Source organism: Chiloscyllium plagiosum, unplaced genomic scaffold (genome assembly GCF_037043375.1).
Source record: "Chiloscyllium plagiosum isolate Xiang-an unplaced genomic scaffold, Cpla_swu_hap1 HiC_scaffold_10, whole genome shotgun sequence".
Lineage (NCBI taxonomy): Eukaryota > Metazoa > Chordata > Chondrichthyes > Orectolobiformes > Hemiscylliidae > Chiloscyllium > Chiloscyllium plagiosum.
Genome location: NW_028270148.1, coordinates 18,252,453 through 18,280,284, shown reverse-complemented (window position 1 = coordinate 18,280,284; position 27,832 = coordinate 18,252,453). Strand labels below are relative to the sequence as shown.

At 46.9% G+C, this 27,832-nt stretch overlaps 1 protein-coding gene and 1 pseudogene across 1 annotated transcript in view; one reads left to right on the top strand and one right to left on the bottom strand.

The window, feature by feature from the left end:
• kif26ba (kinesin family member 26Ba) overlaps nt 1-27,832 on the bottom strand; it is a 366,177-nt gene that overhangs the window by 146,729 nt on the left and 191,616 nt on the right. The gene's annotated exons all lie outside the window — the stretch shown is intronic.
• LOC148148916 (uncharacterized) lies at nt 59-26,083 on the top strand (annotated as a pseudogene).

Sequence of the window (27,832 nt, the reverse complement as noted above, 5' to 3'; positions counted from 1 at the left end):
GAGGAGGAGCGCGATGGACACCTAAAGACTTTGAAGGACACTCTCATAATTATGGGATATGATGCTCAACTCATTGATCACCATTTCTGACGTGCCACAGCGAAAAACCACAACGACCTCCTCAGAAATTCTACACAGGATACGACCGACAAAGTACCCGTCATTGTCCAGTACATCCCTGGATCAGAGAGACTACTCCATGTTCTTTGCAGCCTTCAACATGCCATCAATAACGATAAGCATTTCACCAAGATCATCACTACACCCCCTCTTCTCATCTTCAACAACCACCAAACCTTAAACAGACCATTGTTCGCAGCAAACTACCCAGCCTTCAGGACAACATCGACCACAACCCCACCACGGCAACCTATGCAAGACATGTCAGATCATCGACATGGATACTACTATCACATGTGGGAACACCACCCACTACGTACATGGCAGATACTCATGTGACTTGGCCAATATTGTCTATGTCATGTGCTGCAGGCAAGGATGCTCCAAAGCATAGTATATTGGCGAGACCATTCAGATGCTAAGACAATAGATGAATGGACACTGCACCACAATCACCAGACAGAAATGTTCCCTCCCAGTCAGAGACCACTTCAGCAGCCATGTACATTCAGCCTCCAATCTTGGGGTAGATGTCCTTCAAGATACACAACAATGCAGAATCGCCGAGCAGAAACTAATAGCCAAGTTCCATGCCCATGAAGATGGCCTCAACCATGATCTTGGGTTCATGTTGTGTTACATGTGACCCCACCATACTGTTCTGTATCTGTAAAATCTTCTTTACTTTCCTGCTTTGATACCATCACCTTGATAAATTGTTATGATCTCGCTACCTTAATTAGTTTGTACAGTTTTGAATTACTTATTACACTTTTTCACACACACACACAAACACACACATTCACACAGACCCTCTCTCTCACACAGTCACACACACACTCTCACACACATTCACAGACTCTCTCTCTCACACACTCACACACACACTCTCACACACACCCTCTCTCACACGCACATACACTCTCTTTCTCATACAGACATACACACACTCTGTCACACACGCGCACTCTGTCTCAAATACACACACACCTCACACACATATTCTTTCTCACACTAACACACTCTCTCAACTAGACACACACACTCTCTCATGCACACACTCTCTCTCACACACACACTCTCTCTCACACACTCTCTCTCTCTCACACACTCTCTCTCTCTCACGTACACACACTCTCTCTCTCACACACACACTCTCTCTCACACACACACTCTCTCTCTCTCACGCAAACACACACTGTCTCTCTCTCTCTCTCACGCACACACACACTTTCTCACGCACACACACACTCTCTCTCTCTCACGCACACTCTCTCTCTCATGCACTCTCTCTCACGCACACACTCTCTCTCACACGCATACATTCTCTCTCTCACGCACTCTCTCTCTCACGTACACTCTCTCAGGCACACACTCTCACACGCACACACTCTCTTTCTCACACACTCTCTCACACGCACACACTCTCTCTTTCTCACACACACACACTCTCTCATGCACACACACACACATTCTCTCTCTCTCTCTCACACACTCTCTCTCACACACACACACTCTCTCTCTCTCTCTCACACACTCTCTCTCTCTCTCACACACACACACTCTCTCTCTCACTCACACACTCTCTCTCTCTCTCACACACACACTCTCTCTCTCTCACACACACTCTCTCTCTCTCTCACACACTCTCTCTCTCTCACACACTCTCTCTCTCTCACACACTCTCTCTCTCACACACACTCTCTCTCTCACACACACACTCTCTCTCTCTCACACACACTCTCTCTCTCTCACACACACACTCTCTCTCTCTCTCTCTCATGCACACTCTCTCTCTCTCTCTCTCACACACACTCTCTCTCTCTCTCTCTCTCTCTCATGCACTCTCTCTCTCTCTCTCTCACACACACACACACACTCTCTCTCTCTCTCACACACACAAGTATAAATCTATGGGGTGATTCATTCCATCCATGAGGTTTGTTTATTTGCAGATACATTCGATTTTGTTCAAAAAACACAAAAGTTGTAGTCACAGTCAGTCAATGTGGCATCTTATAAATCCCAGCTTTCAGAAGATTCTGGGTGGTTCTGGGTGATTCCAGGTTAAAACTCTGAGACAGATTCTGAACAAACCTCACACCTACAATTCAGTGTCTAACCTGAGATGCCACCTTTTGTATATTCCTAGCGCTCTGCCTGATTGTTATGAAAGCACAGCACTGACATGGACTTTATAAACACTTTACTCACTGTCTAACACTCTCAGTCACCTGCAGAGACGTATTATCTGATACTCCACTCATCAGTTGTATGATCTTTTGGTCTCTGCCTATAAACTGTGTGTCTGTGTGCCCTGCTCTCTTCTTGCACCTGATGAAGGGGCTGTGCTCTGAAAGCTTGTGTGATTTGAAATAAACCTGTTGGACTATAACCTGGTGTCATGTGAATTCTGACAATGAATATCTCTGAAGTGTAATCACTATTGAAATGTAAGAAATATGATTTGCTCAATGCAAGGTTCCATAAAGAGCAATGTCATAACTATCACTCTCGCTAATTTAGTGATGGCAGAGTAAATATATATGAGGACAATGGGGACAACTTCCCTTCCCTTCTTCCAGACAAAGCCTGGGATCTTTTGTGGCTGCCTGAGAGGGGAGAAGGGGCCATGAGTTAATGTCTCATCTAAAAGACAGCACCACCCATAGTGCAGTGTTCCCACAGTCTACTATTGTGGAATGTTTTCCAAGGTTATGTCCTTGGTTTTCTGTTTTGAGACTTGAACCCAGAATATTCAAACTTCACAGATGAGAGGGCAACACACAGTTTAAAATTTCCCTTGCTTGGAACAGCAGGGATTTGTCCCAGAGTTGTGGCCAAATATTTTTCCACAAACAACACCCCCAAAATCGTAATAACTGGTCGTTCATTTCACTGCTGCCTGTGGGAGCTTGCTGTGTTAGAAATGAGCTATCACATCCTTCTGCAGTAACCACAAGTCAGTGCTGAGACATTCTGAGGGTAAGATGATGCTTTCACATTTACTTAGCCCTAAGCTTTGTTTCCTCTTCAATTCCCTTGCTTCAAACCAGCTATTTAACCTGCCAAGCTGATACCATGACTGGAATTGTGAAGTTCTAAGATGGTTACAGCACAGCGGAGACCATTCACTCTTGCATCTCTGTTAATCCTGTCCATGAATCCACTTAATCTCACTCCCCATGCCCTTTTCCCAAACATTTTATCCTTCACATCATGCTCCTATTCTTCTCTAAAAGGTGTAGGACAAGTTCCCCTTCCATCTTTGGAAATCCCATGTTTCATCGGGAAGATCAACCACCCTCCTAAGGAGCATGGGGCACTGCTCCATCAAGGCTGAGTGGGAGATGGGGACACCTTGAACCTGGTGGATGGAAGTTTAGTGCTCTCCCAGTCAAAGCTGTCTGCTCACGTACAGTTATTTCCAAAACCTTTTAGTGTTGCAGGACAGAAATGCAATTATGCGATTACATTTGGAGAGAGATCAAGATTTGAGCAGATATGCACACTACAAATCCAAATCACTGCAAGTCTCTCTCTAACCCAAACAGAGAGGCCAGTCAGCTGTGGTTCATAAAACTGAGACGTGACTCAGACCTTAGGATAAAACAGCACTCAGTTCTTGCTCTTTTGCCAATGTGATGTGGAAGTCAGCCACTCAGTCCTTCATGCCCGTGCAATCACTTTGAACAGGCTATTGCCTGCTCTGAGTCAGTACTGCACAGAATGAGGCCATTCTGCCAATTGAGTCCATGCCAGCTCTCTATGGACCATCTTCCCCTGCTCTCTCCCTGTTGCCCTGCATATTTACTGCCTTCAAGTCCCCAACCCAATTTCCTTTTGAAATCCTTGAATGTTTCCACTTCCAATGCTCCCCGGGCAGCGTGATCCAGGCCATTGCCATTGCCACCCCCACTGTGGGACAAGGCTCTCCTGGACATTCGCCCCCACATCTCTTACAAAGAAAAACATCAAAAGACCCCCCTTTCTCCAAACTCATTCTCGGCTGGTTATCCCATTCCTCCTTCAGATGTTACAACTGAATCTGCTTTGGTCAGCCTTTCAGACAGCGCCTTTCAGATTATAACAGATCATCATGTTTTTGAAAATGAAACCTCTCCACAGTTTCTGAGTTGATGCTAAGTCAGATTTGCAATCTGTCTCAAAGGCATATCTTGAGACAGGTCATTCTGCTGTAACGTACGTTTTGTTAATGCAAATTCACTGTAGCTCAATTGACGAATTGGGGACACTGTTTCTACAGTGTGAACTTTTAAAGCATGTATCGGTTATAAAGCAATTCCAGCCCCTTTAGTTTAAATGGTGTTGCTATTATGCAATTTTCTTATAACACTGATTGCATACACCAACACATGATAGTTGAACTGACTGTATTCATTCATGGGATGAGGGTGTCACTGGTTAGACCAGCATTTATTTCCCATGTCTAATTGCAGTTCAGACTCAACCACATTGCTGTGGGTCTGGAGTCACATGTAGGCTAGACCAGGTAAGGATGGCAGTTTCCTTCCCTAAAGGACATTAGTGAACCAACTGGGTTTCCTGATAATCAGCAGTGAATTTGTGGTCATCATTAGATTCTTAATTTCAGATTTGTATTGAATTTAAATTCTACCATCTGCTGTGGCAAGACTCGATCACAGAATCCCAGACCATTACCTGGGTCTCTGGGTTATCAGTCCAGCAATAACCCCACCAGGCCATTGCCTTCCCAAACTGGCAACAGTCTGGCAAGTTCTTATTACAAAGGCATAACATTCACTTTAGATACCTCAGGAGGAACATGACTCTCAGGTCCTTTTTGAATGAGTTACCTCACACATCAAATCGCCTGCACACCTAGTAAAGGCTATTTTCAGGTCAATTCCAACTCATCAGTGATCACAAACAAGAACAGAAAATGTAGGAGAAACTCAGCAGGTCTGGGCAGCCTCTGTGGAGAGAAAAACAGAGTCAACAGTTTGAGTCCAATGACCCCTTTGATTGATGATAGGTCACTGGACTCGAAATGTTGACTCTGTTTTTCTCTATACAAATACTGCCCAGACCTGCTGAGTTTCTCCAGCACCTTCTGTCTCTATTCCAGACTTCCAGGATCGGTATTCTTTATTTTGTTTTAGAGATCACGAATAATCTTAAAAAGGGCATTGCCATCCAGGTGGCAAAGGTCAGTCTCAATCTCTGAATCAGCCAAACGTTTTCTTCAAAGAAGCCTAATCTCTAGGATTCTCTTCAAGTATTCTTTTTATTTTTCTGAAGTTTATTTATAGAAGGTTTTGTAAAGCAAATCTTTTTTCTACACATCATTCTCCCCCACTTTTGGAAGATTCCTTGCATGTAGTAACTGGAAAATGGCTGACCTTGCTGCTCCACACTGCCCTCATCAGCTCCCACCCATGGAGTAGCCATTAGTCAGGATAACAGTCTTGACAATGGCCACTGTTAAGTATTTGACTGTGGCCTGGATGGTTGAAATGTGATTGAGAGTAGAAATCTTGGTTGATTGCTCACAGGGCAGATGGGAATTTGTTGTTAGTAATCCTGAGGCTGAGGCTTACATTCTGAGGGTCAAATCCCATTGTGGCAACTTTCAATTAAGAAATCTGGAATTGGAGTAATGGTAACCATGACGATGATCATTGATTACTGAAAAGAAAAACCTATTTGCTTCATTAGAGCCCTTTAAGAAAAGAAATCAGCCACTCTAACTTGGTCTGGTCTACACGAGACTCTAGACCACCCAGTGCAAGGGGCAATTAGGGATGGGCAAAAAAATGCCAGCCTTGCCAGCGTTACTTACATCCCATGTTACCTACATCCCATGCTTTATTTCCTGGTATGCTTAGCCCCTATCTGAAATATGTCTTAGATTCTTGAAATTCAACCCACTGGGCTCCTGTTTGGCATCAAACAGGCAGTGATTCAAGCTGGGTCAGTCATAGCCGGCCTCACAATATTCTGAACAATTTTAAGTGCTTCATAAAATAAGCCCTTCATGCCTGGAATATCAACAGCCGAGAGTCAGCACTGCCTTGCTGTGTCCTTCAGTTTTGTTGCCAGTTTGCCCTCTATCTTCTTGGGCTATTGAAAAGGCTCCAGTGTGTATCTTTAAGACAGTTATACAACATTAGGGGCTACGGCGTCCTGGTATAAAGATATCCCTCTCACCTACAGTCACTTTCCCTGAGTCATTGATTCAATGTGTTATCTTTAGTCAGCCAGTTATATGTACGTAACGTACTATAATATCAGTAAGCACAGAACCCAGACTATGTATAAGTCTATAATATCACAGCAATGGAGATAAGTATTGTTAATAAACTTCAAGACACTGTCTCAAACAGAACTCATTCTTTGTGTTATGTGTTACCAAGCTAACACATAGGGCAGTACTCAGACCACATCGTACTGGCAGTGCTGGTGTTTGACCCAGGAAACATCAACAGATCGATTTACTCAATGCAAGGAAATACTGCCGAGTTTCAAAATCAGGCTAAAGAATGAATGAAAGTCAATGTCTTTGTCAGTGAAAGCCACTGTTATGTTGCACTGGCTGTAAATTTAATAGAGGTATAATATCAGAGCTAATAAGTAGGTATTAGTCTCACTTTTCCCAGCTTCGTGCTGCTTGTGATAATTTGCCTCGGCTACATTCCAAATGATCTAACATTGCCATTAATCACCAGGAACCCGGTACAAGTGAGGAATGAAACCTCCAAACAACTTCACTGGATGTCTGCGGCTTTATCCGCAGTCCCTCAGGGGCTGACTAAAATAGGGCTCCTTTCCACTAACATGCTTCCAGCTTTCTAACCCATATCGCCCACGGCCATCCACCTCAATCTGGCCGAGCAGGCAAGTAGATGTGCCAAGTCCTCCGGAACATTCTGGCAAGGGCGTCCCTGTCAATCCATGGGAAGCCAGACCCACCCTCAAACCTGCTGCCTTCTTGCCCAGGCGTTCTGTGCCCTTCACAGAAGCCCATAAAGGATAAGCAACAAATATCAGCATCCCGCCTCTTTCTTTCTTTGAGGAAGTTCTTTGTCCACTTGAACTATTCTGATATTTGACATGCCCGTGTGCAGGTCGTTCTGTCATGACGCACATTTCGTTAACATGAATTCGCTGCAAAGCGGTGGACAAACTGGGGACACTGTTCCTAAAGTGCATGTTGGCTGCAACACGATTACATCACCAACACGTTAAGCGCTGTTTTCACGGGGTTGCACAAGAACGCAATCATCGCGTTACAGAAGAACTATCTGTAAATGCTGCCAGCTGATGGGGAATTGATTCTAGAACTTTAGGATGCCTCCAGTGTGCAGGGCCCTTGACAAGGAAGGTGCGTTAGGCCCAATAACCAGGGTCTGGGGTCATGGTGGTAGGGTTGGGAGTGGTGAGGGAGCTCTATGCTCAGCTGGGGGCTGGGGTGACAGGCCAGGAGAAGCAGCAGGATCAGCCCCTGCCCCTGCCTCTCCCAGACTGAGATGTTCACCTGCCCCTTCATTCAGAAAGTGCTGCACAGAAGGAATGGTACAAAAAAGAAGCAGTTGGATGTGAAATAAGTGAGGGGGCACCGTGCAGGTGGGATCTCTCTCACTCCACAGGGTCCTGGAACTGGATGGAAAGGTGAGAGAATTGCCCAGTGCTATCATCAGCAGCATGTCTGGAGTTCATCAGTTCCAAACATGAGGGTTCACACTGATACAGCAATCTCTTCAGCAGGCCCAGATGAGAACTAGTTTAAAGCCGCACCTTCTCCAAGTCCACACTGAGCTGTTGGCTGGGAAACATCAAGGCACCTTTCATGAAGCGTAGGAGCTGATTGCCTTCTCACCAGCTCCTGGCCTGTTGTCACAGCCCTGGCTTAATAATTGCTACAATCATTGTACTGTGTACAATTAGATCCATTCACACTCCCTGCAGCTCATAGGAAACAAAGGGCAGGGACAAGGAAGGGTCTTAGAGCAAGGATTTCTGAATTTCGCTCACAGTCTCAGGATGAATGGATCCATCTCGTGTTGTTCCAGTCGGAGAGGGGACCTGCATTCATATGGTACCAGCCTTCCAAAGGGCCTCACAATACCTGGAGTTTGACCCAGCCACAGTAAGTGAAATACGTTTGGAATGGAATTATTGCTGTAATGTCAGAATTTTATTTTGAATGCTAATGGGATGTGGGTGTTATTGGACAGACCAACATTTATCCCACACCTCTTATTGCTCAGATGACAGCATAGAACCAACCACATTGGTGTGAGTCTGGAGTCACATGTCGGCCACAGCAGGAAGAAAGGGCTGATTTCCTTCCCTAAAGGACATCGTTGATCCTGATGAGTTGGTTCAACAATTAGTAACGGCTACGTGAATGACATTCAGCTGGCTTTTAATTCCAGGTTTTCACTCAATTCAAACTTCACCATCTACCACAGTGGGATTCAAACCCATGTCCCTCAGAGCACAAGCCTGACGTTCTTGATTATCGTTCCAGTGTCATTACCATTACTCCACCACTTCCCCAGCGACAGTCTGTTTCTGCACAGCAAGATCCCACAAAAAAGCAACATCTGACTGGATCATCTGTTTCAGTAAAATTGAGTGAGGGGTGATATTGGTCAGGACACCTCTCGCCCCACTTTGTCCTTCTTCCCAATGGTATCATGGGATCTTCTGCACGCTCCTGAGGAAACAGATGGAGCCTTGGACTGACATTTCACCCAAACTTTAGCAATTCCAATAGTCCAGAGGGTGTGCTCGGATGTCTGGAGCAGGATTTAAACCCACAAACTTCTGACTCAAGAGCCTGTACTTTATTAAAGTTCTGGGAGTGAGAAATTGTTGTGCATAAGGTAAGTATAAAAACCCGTGGGTTTCTATACCGCACTGAATCACTTAGCCAGTGATGCAAATACAAAGGAAACTTGATTATCCGGCATTTGATTATCAAAATATCGGATTATCCGGCAAGATCGCAAGGTCCCGATGACTAATCTATGTTATCTGGCATTCAATTGTCCAGAATTCAATTAACCAACCCGTGTCCTTCGGATAATCGAGGTCCCTCTGTACCCTTCCCTGAAATACCCTTCTTGTAAGCAGTCTCATGACTTGCTCAGTTGCTAACGCTCTTGGTCTCTCAGCCACAGATTTTGGGTTCAGCATTTCGACTGTCAGGCTAACATTCCAGTGCAGTACTGAGGGAATACCGCCCTGTTGGAAGTGCTACATTCTGAGACTCCTTATATCCCATCAGGTAGAGGTAAAGTATTGCGCAGCTCGATTTTGAAGGAAAGCAGGTGTTCACACCAGTGACCTGGCCAGTACCTATCCCTCAATCAACGTCACGGTAAACAGATTAACTGCTCATGATTGCACTGCTGCTTGCGGGAGCTTCCTGTGCACAATTTAGCTGCTGAGTTTCCTACATTAAACAGTGACAATGCTTCGAACATATTCTACTGGCTGGAAGTTCTTTGGGACATCCTGAAGTTGCGGCAAATATGATATAAATGCTTACATTTGAATCGACAGCCTTCAGATAATTTGTCAGCGCTTTTTAATGCGGAGTCTATTGAAAGTCTGCATCCACTCAGGGGACCAGTTCTAGCGAGGTGATGCTCCCAGTTTGTCAGACACTTCAACTCCAAGGATGAGCTGCTGATCTGGACTGACAAGTGGCTGCAGTACTGCGGGAATGTTCCCTTGTCAGTAGTGCAGGCCTTCAGGTAAGGCTGTTATGCCTGCTGCACGGGTATATAAAGCTCCTGCTGCTGAAATGACTTGGTTGCAAATCTTTGTACCTGAACTATTTGCTGGGGTTATTGTCAAGCAGCTTTCTCTTCTGCCCTGGTCAACTCCTTCCCTCATGCGTAACGTCCAGTCCATAGGGGCATGTCTCAAGCTGCAAACTGATTCAAGGCCCACACTGTGCCTGGCTGGAAGGGCAGTTACAGTCTGTCTCTCCACATTCCCTCCACGCCCAAGAGACAGACATTTATTTCCATCTTCTCTTGAATTCATTCAACAGACAGTTGAATGAGTGCTCCAGGGACAGTGCGCTCAAGTTGAGTTTCTGTCCAACAACTGAAGGTTTGCCACAGGAGAGCTGGTTGTAATGATCACCCCATCGCGTGTAAAAGAGAGAACCAAGACAGGCTCTCCAGCCCAACTTAGTATTTCTGCTGCATACACACCTTCTCCCAGTCCTCTTTCATCTCGCCCCATCAACATAATTCTCCAATTCCTTCTTCCTTATGCGTTTCTCTAACTGTCCAGCGATTTCTTTTCCATGATCTTTTCTCAAAGTGCTGCAGTATTTCAGAATGAATTGCACAGGTGCTCCAACACACGGTTCTAATCCTGGATTGCATTGCTGAAGTTAAACAATATTCTTTATGATCTTGGCATGTTACTCGGTAGCAAGTTCAACATTTAACAGTACACCATCCGCTAAGGATCTGAGCATAGAAGTCTCTGCTGACACTCCCAGAGCAGTATTGAGGGAATGCTGTCCTGTTAGGGATACCAAAACTTTCCCGCACACTGCACTGCTCTATCTCTGCACTATGCTATTCCCTCAGTCTGCTGCGCTGCTCCCTCACTGCACATTGTCACTCCCTCCCTGTGCCACTCTCTCACTGCACTGCGCTGCACCCTCACTGCACTGCGCTGCACCCTCACTGCACTGCGCCACTCCCTCCCTGCACTGTGCCACTCCCTCACTGCGCCACTCCCTCACTGCACTGCGCTGCACCCTCACTGCACTGTGCCACTCCCTCACTGCACTGTGCCACTCCCTCACTGCGCCACTCCCTCACTGCACTGCGCTGCACCCTCAGTGCACTGCGCCGCTCCCTCACTGCACTGTCACTCCCTCACTGCACTGCACCACTCCCTCAGTGCACTGCTCCGCTCCCTCCCTGTGCCGCTCCCTCACTGCACTGCGCTGCTCCCTCACTGCACTGTGCCACCCCCTCACTGCACTGCGCCACTCCCTCACTGCACTGTCACTCCCTCACTGCACTGCGCCGCTCCCTCACTGCACTGTCACTCCCTCACTGCACTGCACCACTCCCTCACTGCACTGTCACTCCCTCACTGCACTGCACCACTCCCTCAGTGCACTGCGCCACTCCCTCACTGCACTGTGCCACTCCCTCAGTGCACTGCGCCAGTCCCTCACTGCACTGTGCCACTCCCTCACTGCACTGTGCCACTCCCTCACTGCACTGCGCCACTCCCTCACTGCACTGCGCCACTCCCTCACTGCACTGCGCCACTCCCTCACTGCACTGCGCCGCTCCCTCACTGCACTGCGCCACTCCCTCACTGCACTGCGCCACTCCCTCACTGCACTGCGCCGCTCCCTCACTGCACTGTCACTCCCTCACTGCACTGCACCACTCCCTCACTGCACTGTCACTCCCTCACTGCACTGCACCACTCCCTCAGTGCACTGCGCCACTCCCTCACTGCACTGTGCCACTCCCTCAGTGCACTGCGCCGCTCCCTCACTGCACTGTCACTCCCTCACTGCACTGCACCACTCCCTCACTGCACTGTCACTCCCTCACTGCACTGCACCACTCCCTCAGTGCACTGCACCACTCCCTCACTGCACTGCACCACTCCCTCAGTGCACTGCGCCACTCCCTCACTGCACTGTGCCACTCCCTCAGTGCACTGCGCCACTCCCTCACTGCACTGTGCCACTCCCTCACTGCACTGTGCCACTCCCTCACTGCACTGCGCCACTCCCTCACTGCACTGCACCACTCCCTCAGTGCACTGCTCCGCTCCCTCCCTGTGCCGCTCACTCACTGCACTGCGCTGCTCCCTCACTGCACTGTGCCACCCCCTCACTGCACTGCGCCACTCCCTCACTGCACTGTCACTCCCTCACTGCACTGCGCCGCTCCCTCACTGCACTGTCACTCCCTCACTGCACTGCACCACTCCCTCACTGCACTGTCACTCCCTCACTGCACTGCACCACTCCCTCAGTGCACTGCGCCACTCCCTCACTGCACTGTGCCACTCCCTCAGTGCACTGCGCCACTCCCTCACTGCACTGTGCCACTCCCTCACTGCACTGTGCCACTCCCTCACTGCACTGCGCCACTCCCTCACTGCACTGCGCCACTCCCTCACTGCACTGCGCCGCTCCCTCACTGCACTGCGCCGCTCCCTCACTGCACTGCGCCACTCCCTCACTGCACTGCGCCGCTCCCTCACTGCACTGTCACTCCCTCACTGCACTGCACCACTCCCTCACTGCACTGTCACTCCCTCACTGCACTGCACCACTCCCTCAGTGCACTGCGCCACTCCCTCACTGCACTGTGCCACTCCCTCAGTGCACTGCGCCGCTCCCTCACTGCACTGTCACTCCCTCACTGCACTGCACCACTCCCTCACTGCACTGTCACTCCCTCACTGCACTGCACCACTCCCTCAGTGCACTGCACCACTCCCTCACTGCACTGCACCACTCCCTCAGTGCACTGCGCCACTCCCTCACTGCACTGTGCCACTCCCTCAGTGCACTGCGCCACTCCCTCACTGCACTGTGCCACTCCCTCACTGCACTGTGCCACTCCCTCACTGCACTGCGCCACTCCCTCACTGCACCGCGCCACTCCCTCACTGCACTGCGCCACTCCCTCACTGCACTGCGCCGCTCCCTCACTGCACTGTGCCGCTCCCTCACTGCACTGCGCCGCTCCCTCACTGCACTGTGCCACTCCCTCACTGCACTGTGCCACTCCCTCACTGCACTGTGCCGCTCCCTCACTGCACTGCGCCGCTCCCACACTGCACTGCGCCACTCCCTCACTGCACTGTGCCACTCCCTCACTGCACTGCGCCACTCCCTCACTGCACTGCGCCACCCCCTCACTGCACTGTGCCACTCCCTCACTGCACTGCGCCACTCCCTCACTGCACTGTGCCACTCCCTCACTGCACTGTGCCACTCCCTCACTGCACTTCGCCGCTCCCTCACTGCACTGCGCCGCTCCCTCACTGCACTGCGCCACTCCCTCACTGCACTGCGCCACTCCCTCACTGCACTGTGCCACTCCCTCACTGCACTGTGCCGCTCCCTCACTGCACTGCGCCGCTCCCTCACTGCACTGCGCCGCTCCCTCACTGCACTGCGCCACTCCCTCACTGCACTGTGCCACTCCCTCACTGCACTGTGCCACTCCCTCACTGCACTGCGCCACTCCTTCACTGCACTGCGCCACCCCCTCACTGCACCACTCCCTCACTGACTGCACTACTACCTGACTGCACTGTCACTCCCTCACTGCACTGCACCACTCCCTCAGTGCACTGCGCCACTCCCTCACTGCACTGTGTCACTCCCTCACTGCACTGCGCCACTTCCTCACTGCACTGCACCACTCTGTCACTGCACTGTGCCACCCCCTCACTGCATTGTGCCACCCCCTCACTGCATTGTGCCACTCCCTCACTGCATTGTGCCACTCCCTCACTGCACTGTGCCACCCCCTCACTGCATTGTGCCACTCCCTCACTGCACTGTGCCACTCTGTCACTGCACTGTGCCACTCCCTCACTGCACTGCGCCACCCCCTCACTGCATTGTGCCACGCCCTCACTGCACTGTGCCACTCTGTCACTGCACTGTGCCACCCCCTCACTGCACTGTGCCACCCCCTCACTGCATTGTGCTACTCCCTCACTGCACTGTGCCACCCCCTCACTGCATTGTGCCACCCCCTCACTGCACTGTGCCACCTCCTCACTGCACTGTGCCACTCCTTTTCTGCACTGTGCCACTCCTTTTCTGCACTGTGCCACTCTGTTGCAATCAAGTGGTTAGTAATGTGTCACTGCCAGGTTATGAGGCTTACGTCAGACAGCAAGCAAAGCAATTTCAACATCTGACTCAGGAAACGATCACTGTCTATCATCACAAACCAATGAAATGTAGGATAATATTCCGAACGTACATGTTACCATGATGTATGTGATAAGCAGCTCCAACCAGGCTCCAGTAGATTTCTGTGCTGGGTGGTGCCCTGTGTGTTTTCTGGAAAGGGTAATCAGGTCAGATGCTCTGCTGTACCTGGACAATGCTTTGTGTAGGCAATGAAACTCAAGGTGACAATGGATACAGAGTGGTAAGGTTGGCATTTCCTCAGGATAACTCCTCCCCAGATTCTCAGAATAACTCCTCCCCAATTCCTCAGAATAACTCCTCCCAAGTTCCTCAGGATAACTCCTCCCCACTTCCTCAGGATAATTCCTCCCCACTTCCTCAGGATAATTCCTCCCCAGTCCCTCTCAGGGTATCTCCTTCTTGACCTGCTGCAAGTTATGCAGCTGAGTGGCTTATGAGTCAAGCCACACTGGTGAGGGACTGGAGCCACACAGAGGTCAGACCAGATATAATACGGGTATAGACTGGGCATTCCCTACTCTAAAGGGCATCAGTGAGATTTTACAAATGTCCAACAGCTCCACAGTCACATTTTCCTGAGACGAAGCCTTAGCAGTTCCCAGGTGCTCAAGCTCTTTGTCAGCATCCCTGGATCCAACCACAGCACTGAGATCATGAAGGATGTTATAATAATTGAAACCTGGATGTAGGTTTGCTCGCTGAGCTGGAAGGTTCCTTTCCAGATGTTTCATCACCCTACGATGTAACATCTTCAGTGGGCCTCAGGCGAAGCACTGCTGATGATTTCTGCTTTCGCTTTATATGTTTGGGTTTCAATGGGTTGGTGATGTCATTTCCTGTGGTGATGTCATTTCCTTCCAGCTCATTTCCTTCTAGCTCAGCGAGCAAATCTACATCCAGAACTTCAACCTGAGCTGCAAATCTTCTCAAAACTCTCTAACTGAAATCCCCTCTGTTTACACACTAACATTAACCATGAGGTGCAAAGCCACATACATGCTGCAGTGTAGCACACTTATAGTTGATGTATTTCTTAAAGACTTGCATGTATATACTGCCCTTTGTGACCACAGGATGTCCAAAGTGGCTTTATGTCCAATGAATTATGGCTCCTGTTGTAACTAACAATGAGGTAGCCAATTTGCACACAGTATGCTCTACAAATAGCAATGTGATCATGACCAGAGTTTATTTATATGATGTGGGCGATGGATAAATTATAAATTGCAGCCAGTCAATCCCTATCACCAGCAACAATAACCCAAGTACACCCACCTCCCACGCACCCCTCCCCCAACTCAACCCGACCACCCCCAGAGCACGCCCCCACCCCCCACTCTTCTTCGAAACACACTGTGGGATATTTACACTCACCGGACAGAGCTGTCAGGGTCACAGTTTTTAACATTTCTCAGCGGTTACACTCAGGGCTGCCATCCATTATCCTGACCAGTCAGTGCCCTGGATGCATTACAAGATATTAACAGACACGCATCTTAACATCCTTCAGTTAGAGGGCTTTTAACAAATATTAAAGTGGAGCTGTCAGGACAATCTGAAATGGAAGGCTTCACGAAGGAATTACGTAATCCCAGAGTGTGTCTGCGGTCTGCAAAAGCCAACCAATGCAATCTGAAATGTTTGAAATGTTATTTACCCAAACGTAATGGCTGAAAGAATAATGAGCTGTACAACTGTTGCCCTTTATACAGAAAGCAAATCTAATTAATTGACCAGTGGGCCATTATACCCATATGTAAGAGGACCGCAATCAATACAAAACTTCTAGGAATCATTCTGTCCAGGATCTAATTATTGCTGCATGAGGTGATCTTTGACCTCTCGACTACTAAAGGCTCTGGTTTCCATTTCCAGTGTTTCTAGAAAACTTGTGAAAATGTCATTGATGATGATTACTGATGGCAGTCTACACGCAGCTTGACTATATCTTCGGCTGTCGGTAGCCTCAGTGTAGTGTGGGCACAATGAGCCAAATGGCCTTGCAATGCACTGCATCACTGTGGGGCTGTGTGTATATCCCACAAGCACAATGTCAAGGACAGTGCACAGTCAGAGTGCCAGAGGCGCATCTCATCCTGCAACAACCAGCATCTGTTTCAAAATGACCTTCTCTCCCTGTGGGGCTGTTTCTTGTGCCTCATGAACCTGAAACCCATCCCACCCCTGTCCCACTCAAACTGCTCAGCTCTTCTACATCTTCCAGTTATCCCTCCAAAGATTCCTTCTTTTCAGCCAAAATCCACATGCTAAATTGCCCATAGTGTGCAAGCTGGATGGGTTCGCCATGGGAAATGCAGGGTTAGAGGGAGAGGGTTGGGAGCTGAATCTGGGTGGGACTCAATAGGCCAAATGGCCTGTTTCCACACTGTCGGGAATCTTTGATTCTATTGTAGAGCTACTTGCCTTCATCTGTCTGTCAATCCTTAATGAGTTCGGTGGCAAGTAGTGTAGTGAGTTATCCCACATTCATCCCATACCGAACATGTTCAACCCCCACATTAAAAACAAAACAGAAAATCATGCCCCATGTTCTCTATACTATCCGAAGGAGTGGATACAATTTCTGTCAGACGTTCTGAAGCTTTGTCACGAATTCAGTTCCGGGGTCAAAGGGGATCTTACAGTAGACTGGGTAGAACCTCTGAGACAGAAGCTCAGGATTTAAATCCCACACCGCGACCTGATGGCTAAGAGAGGTGCATTCAAAAACAGCTAACAGAAGTTGAATATCAACCTGTAAATGCTTCTAATATACCTGGGACTGGCAGTGAAAGCAGCAGAGTTTTCTGGCCAGTTAGAACCGTTGCACTATATGCTGTACAACAGCCTCCCAGCGTTAGAAGGCTCCAACAGCTAGCTTCACTTATCCTCACTTCAAATAAAACTGCAGAAACAGAGATTCACAGACATTAACAATTCCCTGGTGCTTTGTCCGAGTGTCCATATAGAGGTCATTGGTGTGTGACATCCAGTGAAGACGGAATCGAGCTCCAATCTGATGCATTCCATAAGACCTTAAGATACAGGAGCAGAATTAGGGCACTTAGCCCATCAGGTCTGGTCCACCTACTGGTCATGGCTGATATGGTGCTCGACCTCACTCTCCTGCCTTCTCTCTGTAACCTGTCATCCCCTTACTAATCAGCAACCTATCTATCTCTGCAACTCAATGATTTGGTTTCCACAGCTCTCTGTGGCAATGGGTTCCAAGTAGTAACTACTCTCTGGCTGAAGAAATTCCTCCTCATCTCCATTGTGAAGGGCCATCTCTTTGCCCTGATGCGGTTCTCCCACGTCCCAGTCTCTCCTAATAGTGGAAACACCTTCTCCATTTCCACTCAACCCTTTCAGTATTCTGTAAGTTTCAACCACAGTCAATGTTCATAGCTTAAGGATTCCCAGATGAAGAAAGCCCAGTTTTATTGGGATGCCACAGGGATGTCCGAACCACAATGGTATTGTGGGTCCTTATGTGTCAGAGGTGAGGTTAGAACAAGATAAAAAATTGAAAGCAAACACTGACACTTTATCAGCAATCATGGTGCATCACTGACGTCAATATTGGTTACACACCATTAATGACAATATCACACTATTAAGATCAATATTAACAATAATTGCAACACCAATAATGCACATTAACTCACCATTAACACTAATAATGCACCAAGAGTATCAGTAACACATCTTTGATAATAATGACACATCATTGTCATGAATGATGCATTGTGAGTATCAATAAATTTACCTTGAACAGCAGTGCAATACTATAAATATCAATCTGACTCATCAATGCTCCATCTCGCATCAATAATACCATAAACAGCACATCATTGACACAAATGACAAATTACTGACATCAACACTACCCCATTATCATCAACAGCATATTGCTTTTGTCAATATAGTTGTCGGTCCAATTTCTTTTGTAAATCAATCTGTAAAGAGTAAATAGCACAAATATTGTGAGCCCTCCATACGTCGCTATCATCAGATGTCACACCAAGCAACAACAACTGGCATTTATATAGCGATTTTGCTATAATAAAATATCCCAAGGTGTTTCACATGAGCGTTACCAAGCAAGACATGGCACCGAGCTGCAAGAAGAGATATCAGTCAGGCCCACTGTATCCTCTTCCTATCAGATGCACAGGGTGGAAGCAGTTCTCCCTTTGAGATCAAATCCCCAGTAGAGATCCTGCCCCGTAAGGGGTGCCAGCCAATCAGGTACTGGAGGCTCTCCCACTTGGCAACAGAGAAGGCTATGTCACTGCTTTAAGACTAACTGTGCCCATAAGGACCAAATAGTGATAAATATAGTATTCAATACAATCTGCCAGTGGCACTTACATCCATAGAGTAAACAAAGACTGAACTACTTTTTGACAGACAAGGTGAGGCCTAAAGTATAAGCCTCAATATGGCCACCTATATTTAGTCAGTAAGCATCAACATTTTATCCACGACGTGAAACCGTTTTTCTTGCCACTGCCTCCTGCCTCACTGGCTGCATTCCATATTCATCCAATTTCAAAACAATTTAACTTTGTTGTTACAGCCCAGAACTCTCTATCAGATCAAGGCCAATGTGAAGGACATCTGGTACCACAACTAGGTTGCAGAATCGCCTCAGTAAAGGTCTGAGGATCAGAGTACAAGACTATAACAGACTTCCCACCCAACGTTTGGTAGAACAAACTGCTGTGGGCTTACAGGATGTGTGAATTGACATACAGTACATCGTCTAGAACATAGAACATAGAACATAGAAGAATACAGCGCAGTACAGGCCCTTGGGCCCTCGATGTTGCGCCGATCCAAGCCCACCTAAACTACACTAACCCACTATCCTCCATATACCTATCCAATGCCCTCTTAAATGCCCATAAAGAGGGAGAGTCCACCACTGTTACTGGCAGGGCATTCCATGAACTAACGACTCGCTGAGTGAAGAACCTACCCCTAACATCAGTCCTATATCTACCCCCCCTTAATTTAAAGCTATGCCCCCTTGTAATACCCGACTCAATACGCGGGAAAAGGTTCATACTGTCGACCCTATCTAACCCCCTAATCATCTTGTACACCTCAATCAAGTCACCCCTAAACCTTCTTTTCTCTAGTGAAAACAGCCCCAAGTGCCTCAGTCTTTCCTCATACGATTTTCCTTCCATACCAGGCAACATCCTGGTAAACCTCCTCTGCACCCGTTCCAATGCCTCCACATCCTTCCTATAGTATGGCGACCAAAACTGCACACAATATTCCAGATGCGGCCGTACCAGAGTCTTATACAACTGCATCATGACCTCAGGACTCCGGAACTCAATTCCTCTACCAATAAAAGCCAGTACGCCATATGCCTTCCTCACCGCACTATTTACCTGGGTGGCAACTTTCAGAGATCTGTGCACATGGACACCAAGATCCCTCTGCTCATCCACACTACCAAGTATCCGACCATTAGCCCAGTACCCCATCTTTTTGTTATTCTTCCCAAAGTGAATCACCTCGCACTTAGCTACATTGAATTCCATCTGCCACCTTTCTGCCCAGCTCTGCAGCTTCTCTATATCCTGCTGTAACCTGCCACATGCTTCCTCACTGTCAACAACTCCTCCGACTTTCGTATCATCCGCAAACTTGCTCACCCAACCTTCTAACCCCTCTTCCAGGTCATTTATAAAAATGACAAACAGCAATGGTCCCAAAACAGATCCTTGCGGAACACCGCTAGTGACGGCACTCCATGAAGAAACTTTGCCATCAACTACTACCCTCTGTCTTCTTCCATCCAGCCAATTCCTAATCCAAACCTCCAACTCACCCTCAATGCCATATCTCCGTATTTTCTGCAGTAGCCTACCATGGGGAACCTTATCAAACGCCTTACTAAAATCCATATATACCACATCTACCGCTTTCCCCTCATCAACCTCCTTCGTCACCTTTTCAAAGAATTCAATAAGGTTTGTGAGGCACGACTTGCCCTTCACAAAACCATGCTGACTATCCTTGATCACATTATTCCTATCCAGATGTGCATAAATCCTATCCCTTACAATTCTCTCTAAGACTTTGCCCACAACAGAAGTGAGACTCACCGGCCTATAGTTACTAGGGCTATCCCTACTCCCCTTTTTGAACAAGGGAACCACATTTGCTATCCTCCAGTCTTCTGGGACTACTCCTGTAGACAAAGAGGACATAAAAATCAAGGCCAATGGCTCTGCAATCTCCTCCCTTGCTTCCCAGAGAATCCTAGGATAAATGCCATCAGGCCCAGGGGACTTATCTATTTTCACCTTTTCCAGGATTTCCAACACCTCTTCTCTACATACCTCAAAGCCATCCATTCTACTTATTTGTGCCTCAGTATTCTCATCGACAACAATGCCCTGTTCCTGAGTGAATACTGAAGAAAAGTATTCATTCAGTGTCTCCCCAATCTCTTCCGCCTCCACACGCAACTTCCCCCTACTATCCTTGACTGGACCTATTCCTACCCTAGTCATTCTTTTATTCCTAACATACCTATAGAAAGCCTTAGGGTTTTCCCTAATCCTATCTACTAAGGACCTTTCATGTCCCCTCCTTGCTGCTTTTAGCTCTCTCTTCAGGTCCTTCCTGGCTACCCTATAACTCTCAATCGCCCCAATTGAACCTTCACGTCTCATCTTGAGATAGGCCGCCCTCTTCCATCTAACAAGGGATTCCAATTCCTTATTAAACCACGGCTCCCTCGCACGACCCTTTCCTTCCTGCCTGACAGGTACATAATTATCAAGGACACTCAATAGTTGCCCCTTGAACAAGTTCCACATATCATTTACACTCTTGCCTTGGAGTCTACTTTTCCAAGCCACACATCCTAAGTCATGCCTCACCGCATCATAATTTCCCTTACCCCAGCTATAATTCTTGCCCTGTAGTACACACTTATCCCTCTCCATCACGAGTGTAAAAATCACCGAATTATGGTCACTATCCCCAAAGTGCTCACCTACCTCTAATTCTAACACCTGGCCTGGTTCGTTACCCAGAACCAAATCCAGTATGGCCTCACCTCTTGTTGGCCTGTCTACATATTGTGTCAGGAAACTCTCCTGACACAATGGCATTACTGCTAGAATCCCCTGACAGCTATAGGAATAAAGACCATAATCCAGCCTTCTAAATAGGCTGGATGCCTTGATAAAAAAAAATCTTGTAAATAGCCAAGGACACATCCTGGATTAAAACTCTATCAGGCCTGAAGGATGCTTTAATGTTGTGGAAAAAAGGCTTTTTGTTCCCCTTGAAGCGTATGGTAAAGAGAGAATTTCAGTCTCATCTCAGAAAGGGAGGGCAGAGAAACCGCAGATAAAAAAAACTAACCTTATCCTGCACAAAGAGAAAGAGGGACAGATCTCCAATCTCATGTTGTGCACACACTTCGATACTGCAGCCAAGATTAAGGGACAATGGACTTGGATCTTTGAGAACTGTCTTCTATTTCCTACTGCCCTGTTGTGATTTTGGTCTCTCTTGAGCTGTCGAAAGAGAGAGGGAGAGGCAGGTATTTCCTGTATCTAAGGCTGGCCCTCCGTGATTGTTAACAGGAATAAGGATGAGATTTATAGAACAGGCAGCTATTTCCATCACCCAGAGTCAATATATGTCTTTGTCTGCCTATGCAGAGTTACCTTTTCTCTGAGGAGTGTTGGGCTTCATTTAAACTCGTATGTAAGCCAGTGTCTTTTGAATGAGCTAAAATCGCATCCACTGCTTTCTCTGGTATGGTTAAAGGACTGACCCCAAATTCTTGCTTTTGTAAACACATTTGTTGGTTCATCAGTGACTGGACTGGTTGAATGTTCATTAAGCTAAAACACAAAGGAAGCTTACATAAACTGAGCAGTGCACCTGAGCAGACTGATGCAATCCAACTTGGACTAATGCAGAATGCAATCATTACTTATTCCCAGTGAAAAAAAACTGGGAATGTTGCAATCGGAAAATAATAACTGCAAATGCTGATAATGCAGAACTGGCAACACTCTAAAGTAAGTGATTAATATGATACTGGAGCAGCTCTGAGCGAGCAGTGCACATTAATGTATCTATCTCTTGCAAGCATTGAGCTAACGGCTGTGAATTCCTAATGTTTTCAGTTTTTATTATCTCTCCTTTACACTGGTTTAGGAATTGCGAAGTTCTCATTGTGAGTTCTCATCTCAGGCTTACACCCAAAGGTTTATACAAAGGCTCATTCCAGCATAACCTTTATGCTTTTCCAGCACAGAACAGAGTCCAGTTCTCAATTAGGATGGTATACTGAAACTGGTTAGGAACAGAAGAACAGCAGTAGGCCATTCAGCCCATCAAGCCACTCCACCATTCAATATGGCCACAGTCGATTGAATACTTCAATACTTTTTACCCACCCCCATCTCCATTAGCCTGTACACCACTGGGAATCAGAAACCTATCAATCTCTACCTTAAACTACTCAAAGATCACAGCCCTCTGTGGTACAGAAATTTCAAATGTTCACAATGCTCTGAGTAAAACTCTTTTTTCTTCATCTCAGACATAAGTCGGTCTTATTTTTAAACTGTGCCACCCAGTTACACGCTCCCCAACCGGGAAAAAATACCTGACCTTCATCTACCATGTCAATCCCTTCAAGTATTTTCCACAGAGGATGGTGTGTATATAGAACGAGCTGCCAGAGGAAGTGGTAGAGGCTGGGACAATTACAACATTTCACAGACACTTGGACAGGTACTTGGATAGGAAAGGTTTACAGGATCATGAGCCAAACACAGGAAAATGGAATTAGTTCAGTTTAGGAAATCGCTGTACCACCTCAATGACTCAATTAAATCGTCTCTCATTCTTCAAAACTCAAGTGAATACAGGTCCAACTGGCTTAAACTCTCTTCATAGGACAGGCCCACCATCCCGGGAACAAGTCTGGTTAACTGTCATTGCACTCCCTACATGACAATAGTATCGATTGTCTATTATCAATAGTATCTATTATCAATAGTATCTATTGAGGGTGGCACGATGGCTCAGTGGTTAACATTGCTGCCTCACAGCGCTGGGGACCCAGGTTCAATTCTAGCCTTGGGCGACTGTCTGTGTGGAGTTTGCACATTCTCCCCGTGTCTGCGTGGGTTTCCTCCGGGTGCTCCGGTTTCCTCCCACGTTTCAAAGATGTGCAGGTCAGGTGAATTGACCATGCTAAATTGCCCGTAGTGTTAGGTGCATTAGTCAGAAGGAAATGGGTCTGGGTGGGTTACTCTTCAGAGGGTCGGTGTGGACTTGTTGGGCCGAAGGGCCTGTTTCCACATTGTAGGGAATCTCATATAATCTATCCTGAGATAAGGAGATCAAAATGTACTTCAGATGCGGTCAAACCAATACAGTTGAAGCAAGACCTCACTGCTCCTACTCAAATCCTCTCATTATGTGACAACAGCTCAGTCAGAGCTGTTCCAGTTTCATATTAATAGCCTACTTTAGATTCTTGCCAGGTCTGCATTATCCTGAATGGATAATTACAGATTAACTTGTCATTGATCTCATTTGTTGTGTTTGGGAGCTTGATCAGTTCAAGTTATCTGCATGCGAGTTTGTAGTTTTGTTTGAGACTGAGCCTGTGTGTCTGGTTTCATCTATGTGTGTTTTATGTAGATGTGTTTGTCTGCCTGTCTGTGTGTTTGCATGTAAATATATTTCTGTGCACTGTGTGCAAGCACATGGTTGTACGTGTGTTGTGCATTTGTATATGTTTGTGAGTACTGTGTGTGCATGTGACTATGTGTTTGTATATGCATGTGTATCTGTGTGTTAACATAAAAACTGAGCATGAGGAAGGATCATTGAGAATATCTGGAGCAGTCACACGAGAGCAGCCAGCTCTGAGCACTGTCTCAGCTTCACTGTCATTCCCTCCATGATACCACACTCATGAATCTGCTCAGGCACCCACTGTGTAGCGTCGAGTAGTGTACCCTGAGTGTTGCGTGAGAAGGAATCCCTACTCTATTGGGGAACAATCCTCATCGTGCAGGAAAGGTGTTGATTTCATTCAATTTTCCCTTCTTCCTGAGAACATTGGTGAAGAGACCAGACAGTTGATTGTTGTAACAAGAGTAATTTTCAATCACCAGCGTTCCCCAGCTATACCGGTACGGAGACCTGTTGTTCAGAAATGGCTGCATAGCCATTTCTTTTGTCAAAGATGAAGTTTTCTGTTCAGGTTTAAGATGTAGAAAAGGGACCAGATTTCAAGAAGAAAACGTGTTATCCTCACTGGTTTGAAAATGGTCTCTTGTAATGACGATCTGAAGGAGGCTCACAATCGACAGTTATTTATTCACAATCTGGACATTACAGGGGAAATGATTACCCGGCCTGATAGCTAGTTGTCTAAAAGAGAAGCTCCTCGGTTTTCAGATAATGGGCTTAGTTGTTACAGGGAGAGATGAATCAGCTCTCTACACTATTAACAGAAATACTGTTCGGCAGGGCCACAGCCCATATCACTGCTGACCTTCAGATTACTTTAATATAGGAAAGTCAGGAATGAGAAACATTCTTCCAACCTATCAAGTTCATCCCTCTAGCACATTATCTCTCCCAATGTGAAATCTAATTGTATTGTGAATAGCCCCAATGGATTACCTATATTACTTTTACAAGGAGCCTATTTCTGATTTCATCTATCTTTAAAGATGATTTTCCTTAATATCTACTGTAAGTTAACTTTTTAGTGCATTTCCTTTCCTTCTCTTTGGTATAGATTCCCTAGCAATTTCTGCTAGCCACCACATTAACTTCAAGATTCCCCTGTGCTTTGAAAGCAAATTCCTCGTCCTGTCCCCCTTTCCCTTTCCTCTCAGCCAACTTTGTGGATGAGGGGACATGGCCATGATGTGGGGGAACCGGTGTTAGACTGGGGTGGGCAAAATGAGGAGTTGCACAACACCAGGTTATAGTCCTACAGGGTTTATTTGAAATCACAAGCTTTCAGACTGCTGCCCCTTTGTCAGATGAAGTGACAGGGAAGCACACAGACAGATAATTTATGAGCAGAAAGATCAAGGGCAGATAGATCAAATGATCGTACAAATAATGTGAGGGAAGTATCGAATAATAAGTCGCTGCAGGTGACCAAGGGTGTTAGATGGTGTGAGTAAAGTGTTAATTGCTGAATAACAAGCAAAGGGATGATCTACAATCCTTGATCTCTCTGCCTATAAATTCTGTGTTCTGTGTGCTTCTCTCTCACTTCATCTGACAAAGGGGCAGCAGTCCGAAAGCTTGCGATTTCAAATAAACCTGTTGGACTATAACTTGGAAACAGTCAGATTGCTCCTTATGAGCTCACCTTTCTCTGCCCCTTCCAGGTTCATCCAGTAGCAGCTGAGAGCAGGTGATTGCCCAGTGCCTGTAGCCCTGTGCCAGGCACAGCAATCAACTTCTTCTGCCTCCCTTGAGACAAAGCCTTTGATTCACCATCCTCTTTCCCAGGAGCACAGGGGCTGAAGCAGCAGTCAGATCTGAGCCCGGGGTCAAGTGGGATTTAGCCTGTGGTAAATCACCAGGGGTTATAACAACTGATACCCATTGTTTATCTGCATAACACTTAGTTTCAAAGCTGGGAGATAGTTCAGAAACCCGCAGCACACTGCCACCCAGTAGTCACAGACTGCAACTGCAATGTGACCACTGAAGTGACAACATCAAGAGGGATTGCTGACATAGCAATTTTTGGAAAAACCTGACTAGAAGTAATATACAAGAAGACTTGTGAAACAGGAAGTGCACGTATCCTTTCTAATAGTCAAATTTGACCATTGTTGGAAAAAAGACTCATTTTGACAAAGCTTTTTTGTGTCTTGCTCTCATCAGGATACTTCACAAGAATGCCAATATAAAGAACAGCATGAGAAGTGTGCAATGATTGGTTGGCAAGTGGGCTCTGATTAGTTGAGTCTTTCCGCAATGCTTCCCAAACCTTTTCCTGCTATGACCCATCTTAAAACATCGGAATTATGGGGAGATGGTAGTGGCGATGGTTCAGGTGCTAGAGGAGGGGATTATCTCCCAAGTGTCCAGAACTGGGGGAGGGGTAGATCAGCCAAGGTGGGAATGAGTTAATCTACAGGGAACAAACACCTACTTTGTCACAGTCTTTTCTCTGCAGCAATAAACAGGTCTCAAAGATACATCTGCTCGGATCAAAGGTTTTAAGCAAAGGTCTTATCGATACTCAGTGCGAACCCCATGGCAGCTACTTGATCTTTCAATCCCAAAACCTATCCTCATACCCCAACAGAAGGGGAGGGAGGGGGGTGTGGGGTGATCTTATGACACACAAGTTGGGGTATACAGCCTGCCAGTTTTACCCACGTTGAGACCAGCTGACTTGATAACAAACTGCTATTTGCGTTTCCATGACACCTTTAACACAGTGAAGGCCTCCCAGCTGGTTTTTCTCAGGAGAATAGTCGGACCAAAGATTTGATAGCGGGCTGAGGGAAGGAGAACCAGTCCAAATGTTGAATCTTAAGACATGGAGGAGGAAGGAAAGGAGAGGACAGAAAGGTTTGAGGAGGGAATGCCAGGTTTTACAGCCTGGGTGGTTTAAGCTTGAACCTAACACCTGGGTTACTTCCACAGTACAAAATGTGTCATATTCATTACATAATCTCAATGCAGATTCCCCTTTCAATAACAGAAAGCAGATTAATATTGCATGGCTCGAGTTCACTGGGGGATTTCTTTTCTCTGGAAAATTATCCACAGAATAGTGATGGCTAGTCAGTGTCACATTTCCTAAATGCCAAAGTGTTTGTGAATTCTCATTGCTGCATTATGTGTCATTATGGTTAGAGTGTGCAGTTGTTGTTCCTGGAACACAAAATCCTTGCTCAGCAAGCGCAACACAGATTTGCAGTTGCACTGGGTTCACGTTCACCAAAGTTCATCAGATTTATTGTCCACGGAGAGTCACCCCATCTCTCTTTGTTGTTCAGTGAAGCTTTGTTTGGAACTCCTCCAGGAAGCGAGATGTATGTTAGTACGGGAGGGATGGGAGATTGCCGGAGATCTGCATTCTCTCTCTCTCCCCATTCCCCCCAAACACCACTCAACCTCATCCGTACTGCCATGGTTCATCAGCTGTTAAGTCTTTATTGAAAAAATAATTCTCAGGATCGAGACAGCATTGGTTAGACCAGCATCTGTTGTTCATTGTGAATTGGCTTTGAGAAAGTGGAGATCTGTGTTTTGACCACAAAAGGCCCTGTGGTGAAAGTACGTTCACAGTGACCTTTTCCTTGCAGACGGCATATAATGTGGACCAGTGTGAGGTCGCACACTTTGGCAAGAGGAAGTGCCAAATATTATTTAAATGGAGAAAGATTGCAGAAAGTTTTAGCACAGAGGGATTTGAGAGTCCACATGCATTAATGACAAAAGGCTAGCATCCAATTCATACAGTTATAAAGTCATAGAGGTTTACAACATGAAAATAGGCCCTTTGGCCCAACTTATCCGTGGGCGGCACAGTGGCACAGTGGTGAGCACTGCTGCCTCACAGCGCCAGAGACCCGGGTTCAGTTCCTGCCTCAGGCGACTGACTGTGTAGAGTTTGCACATTCTCCCCGTGTCTGCGTGGGTTTCCTCCGGGTGCTCCGGTTTCCTCCCACAGTCCAAAGATGTGCAGGTCAGGTG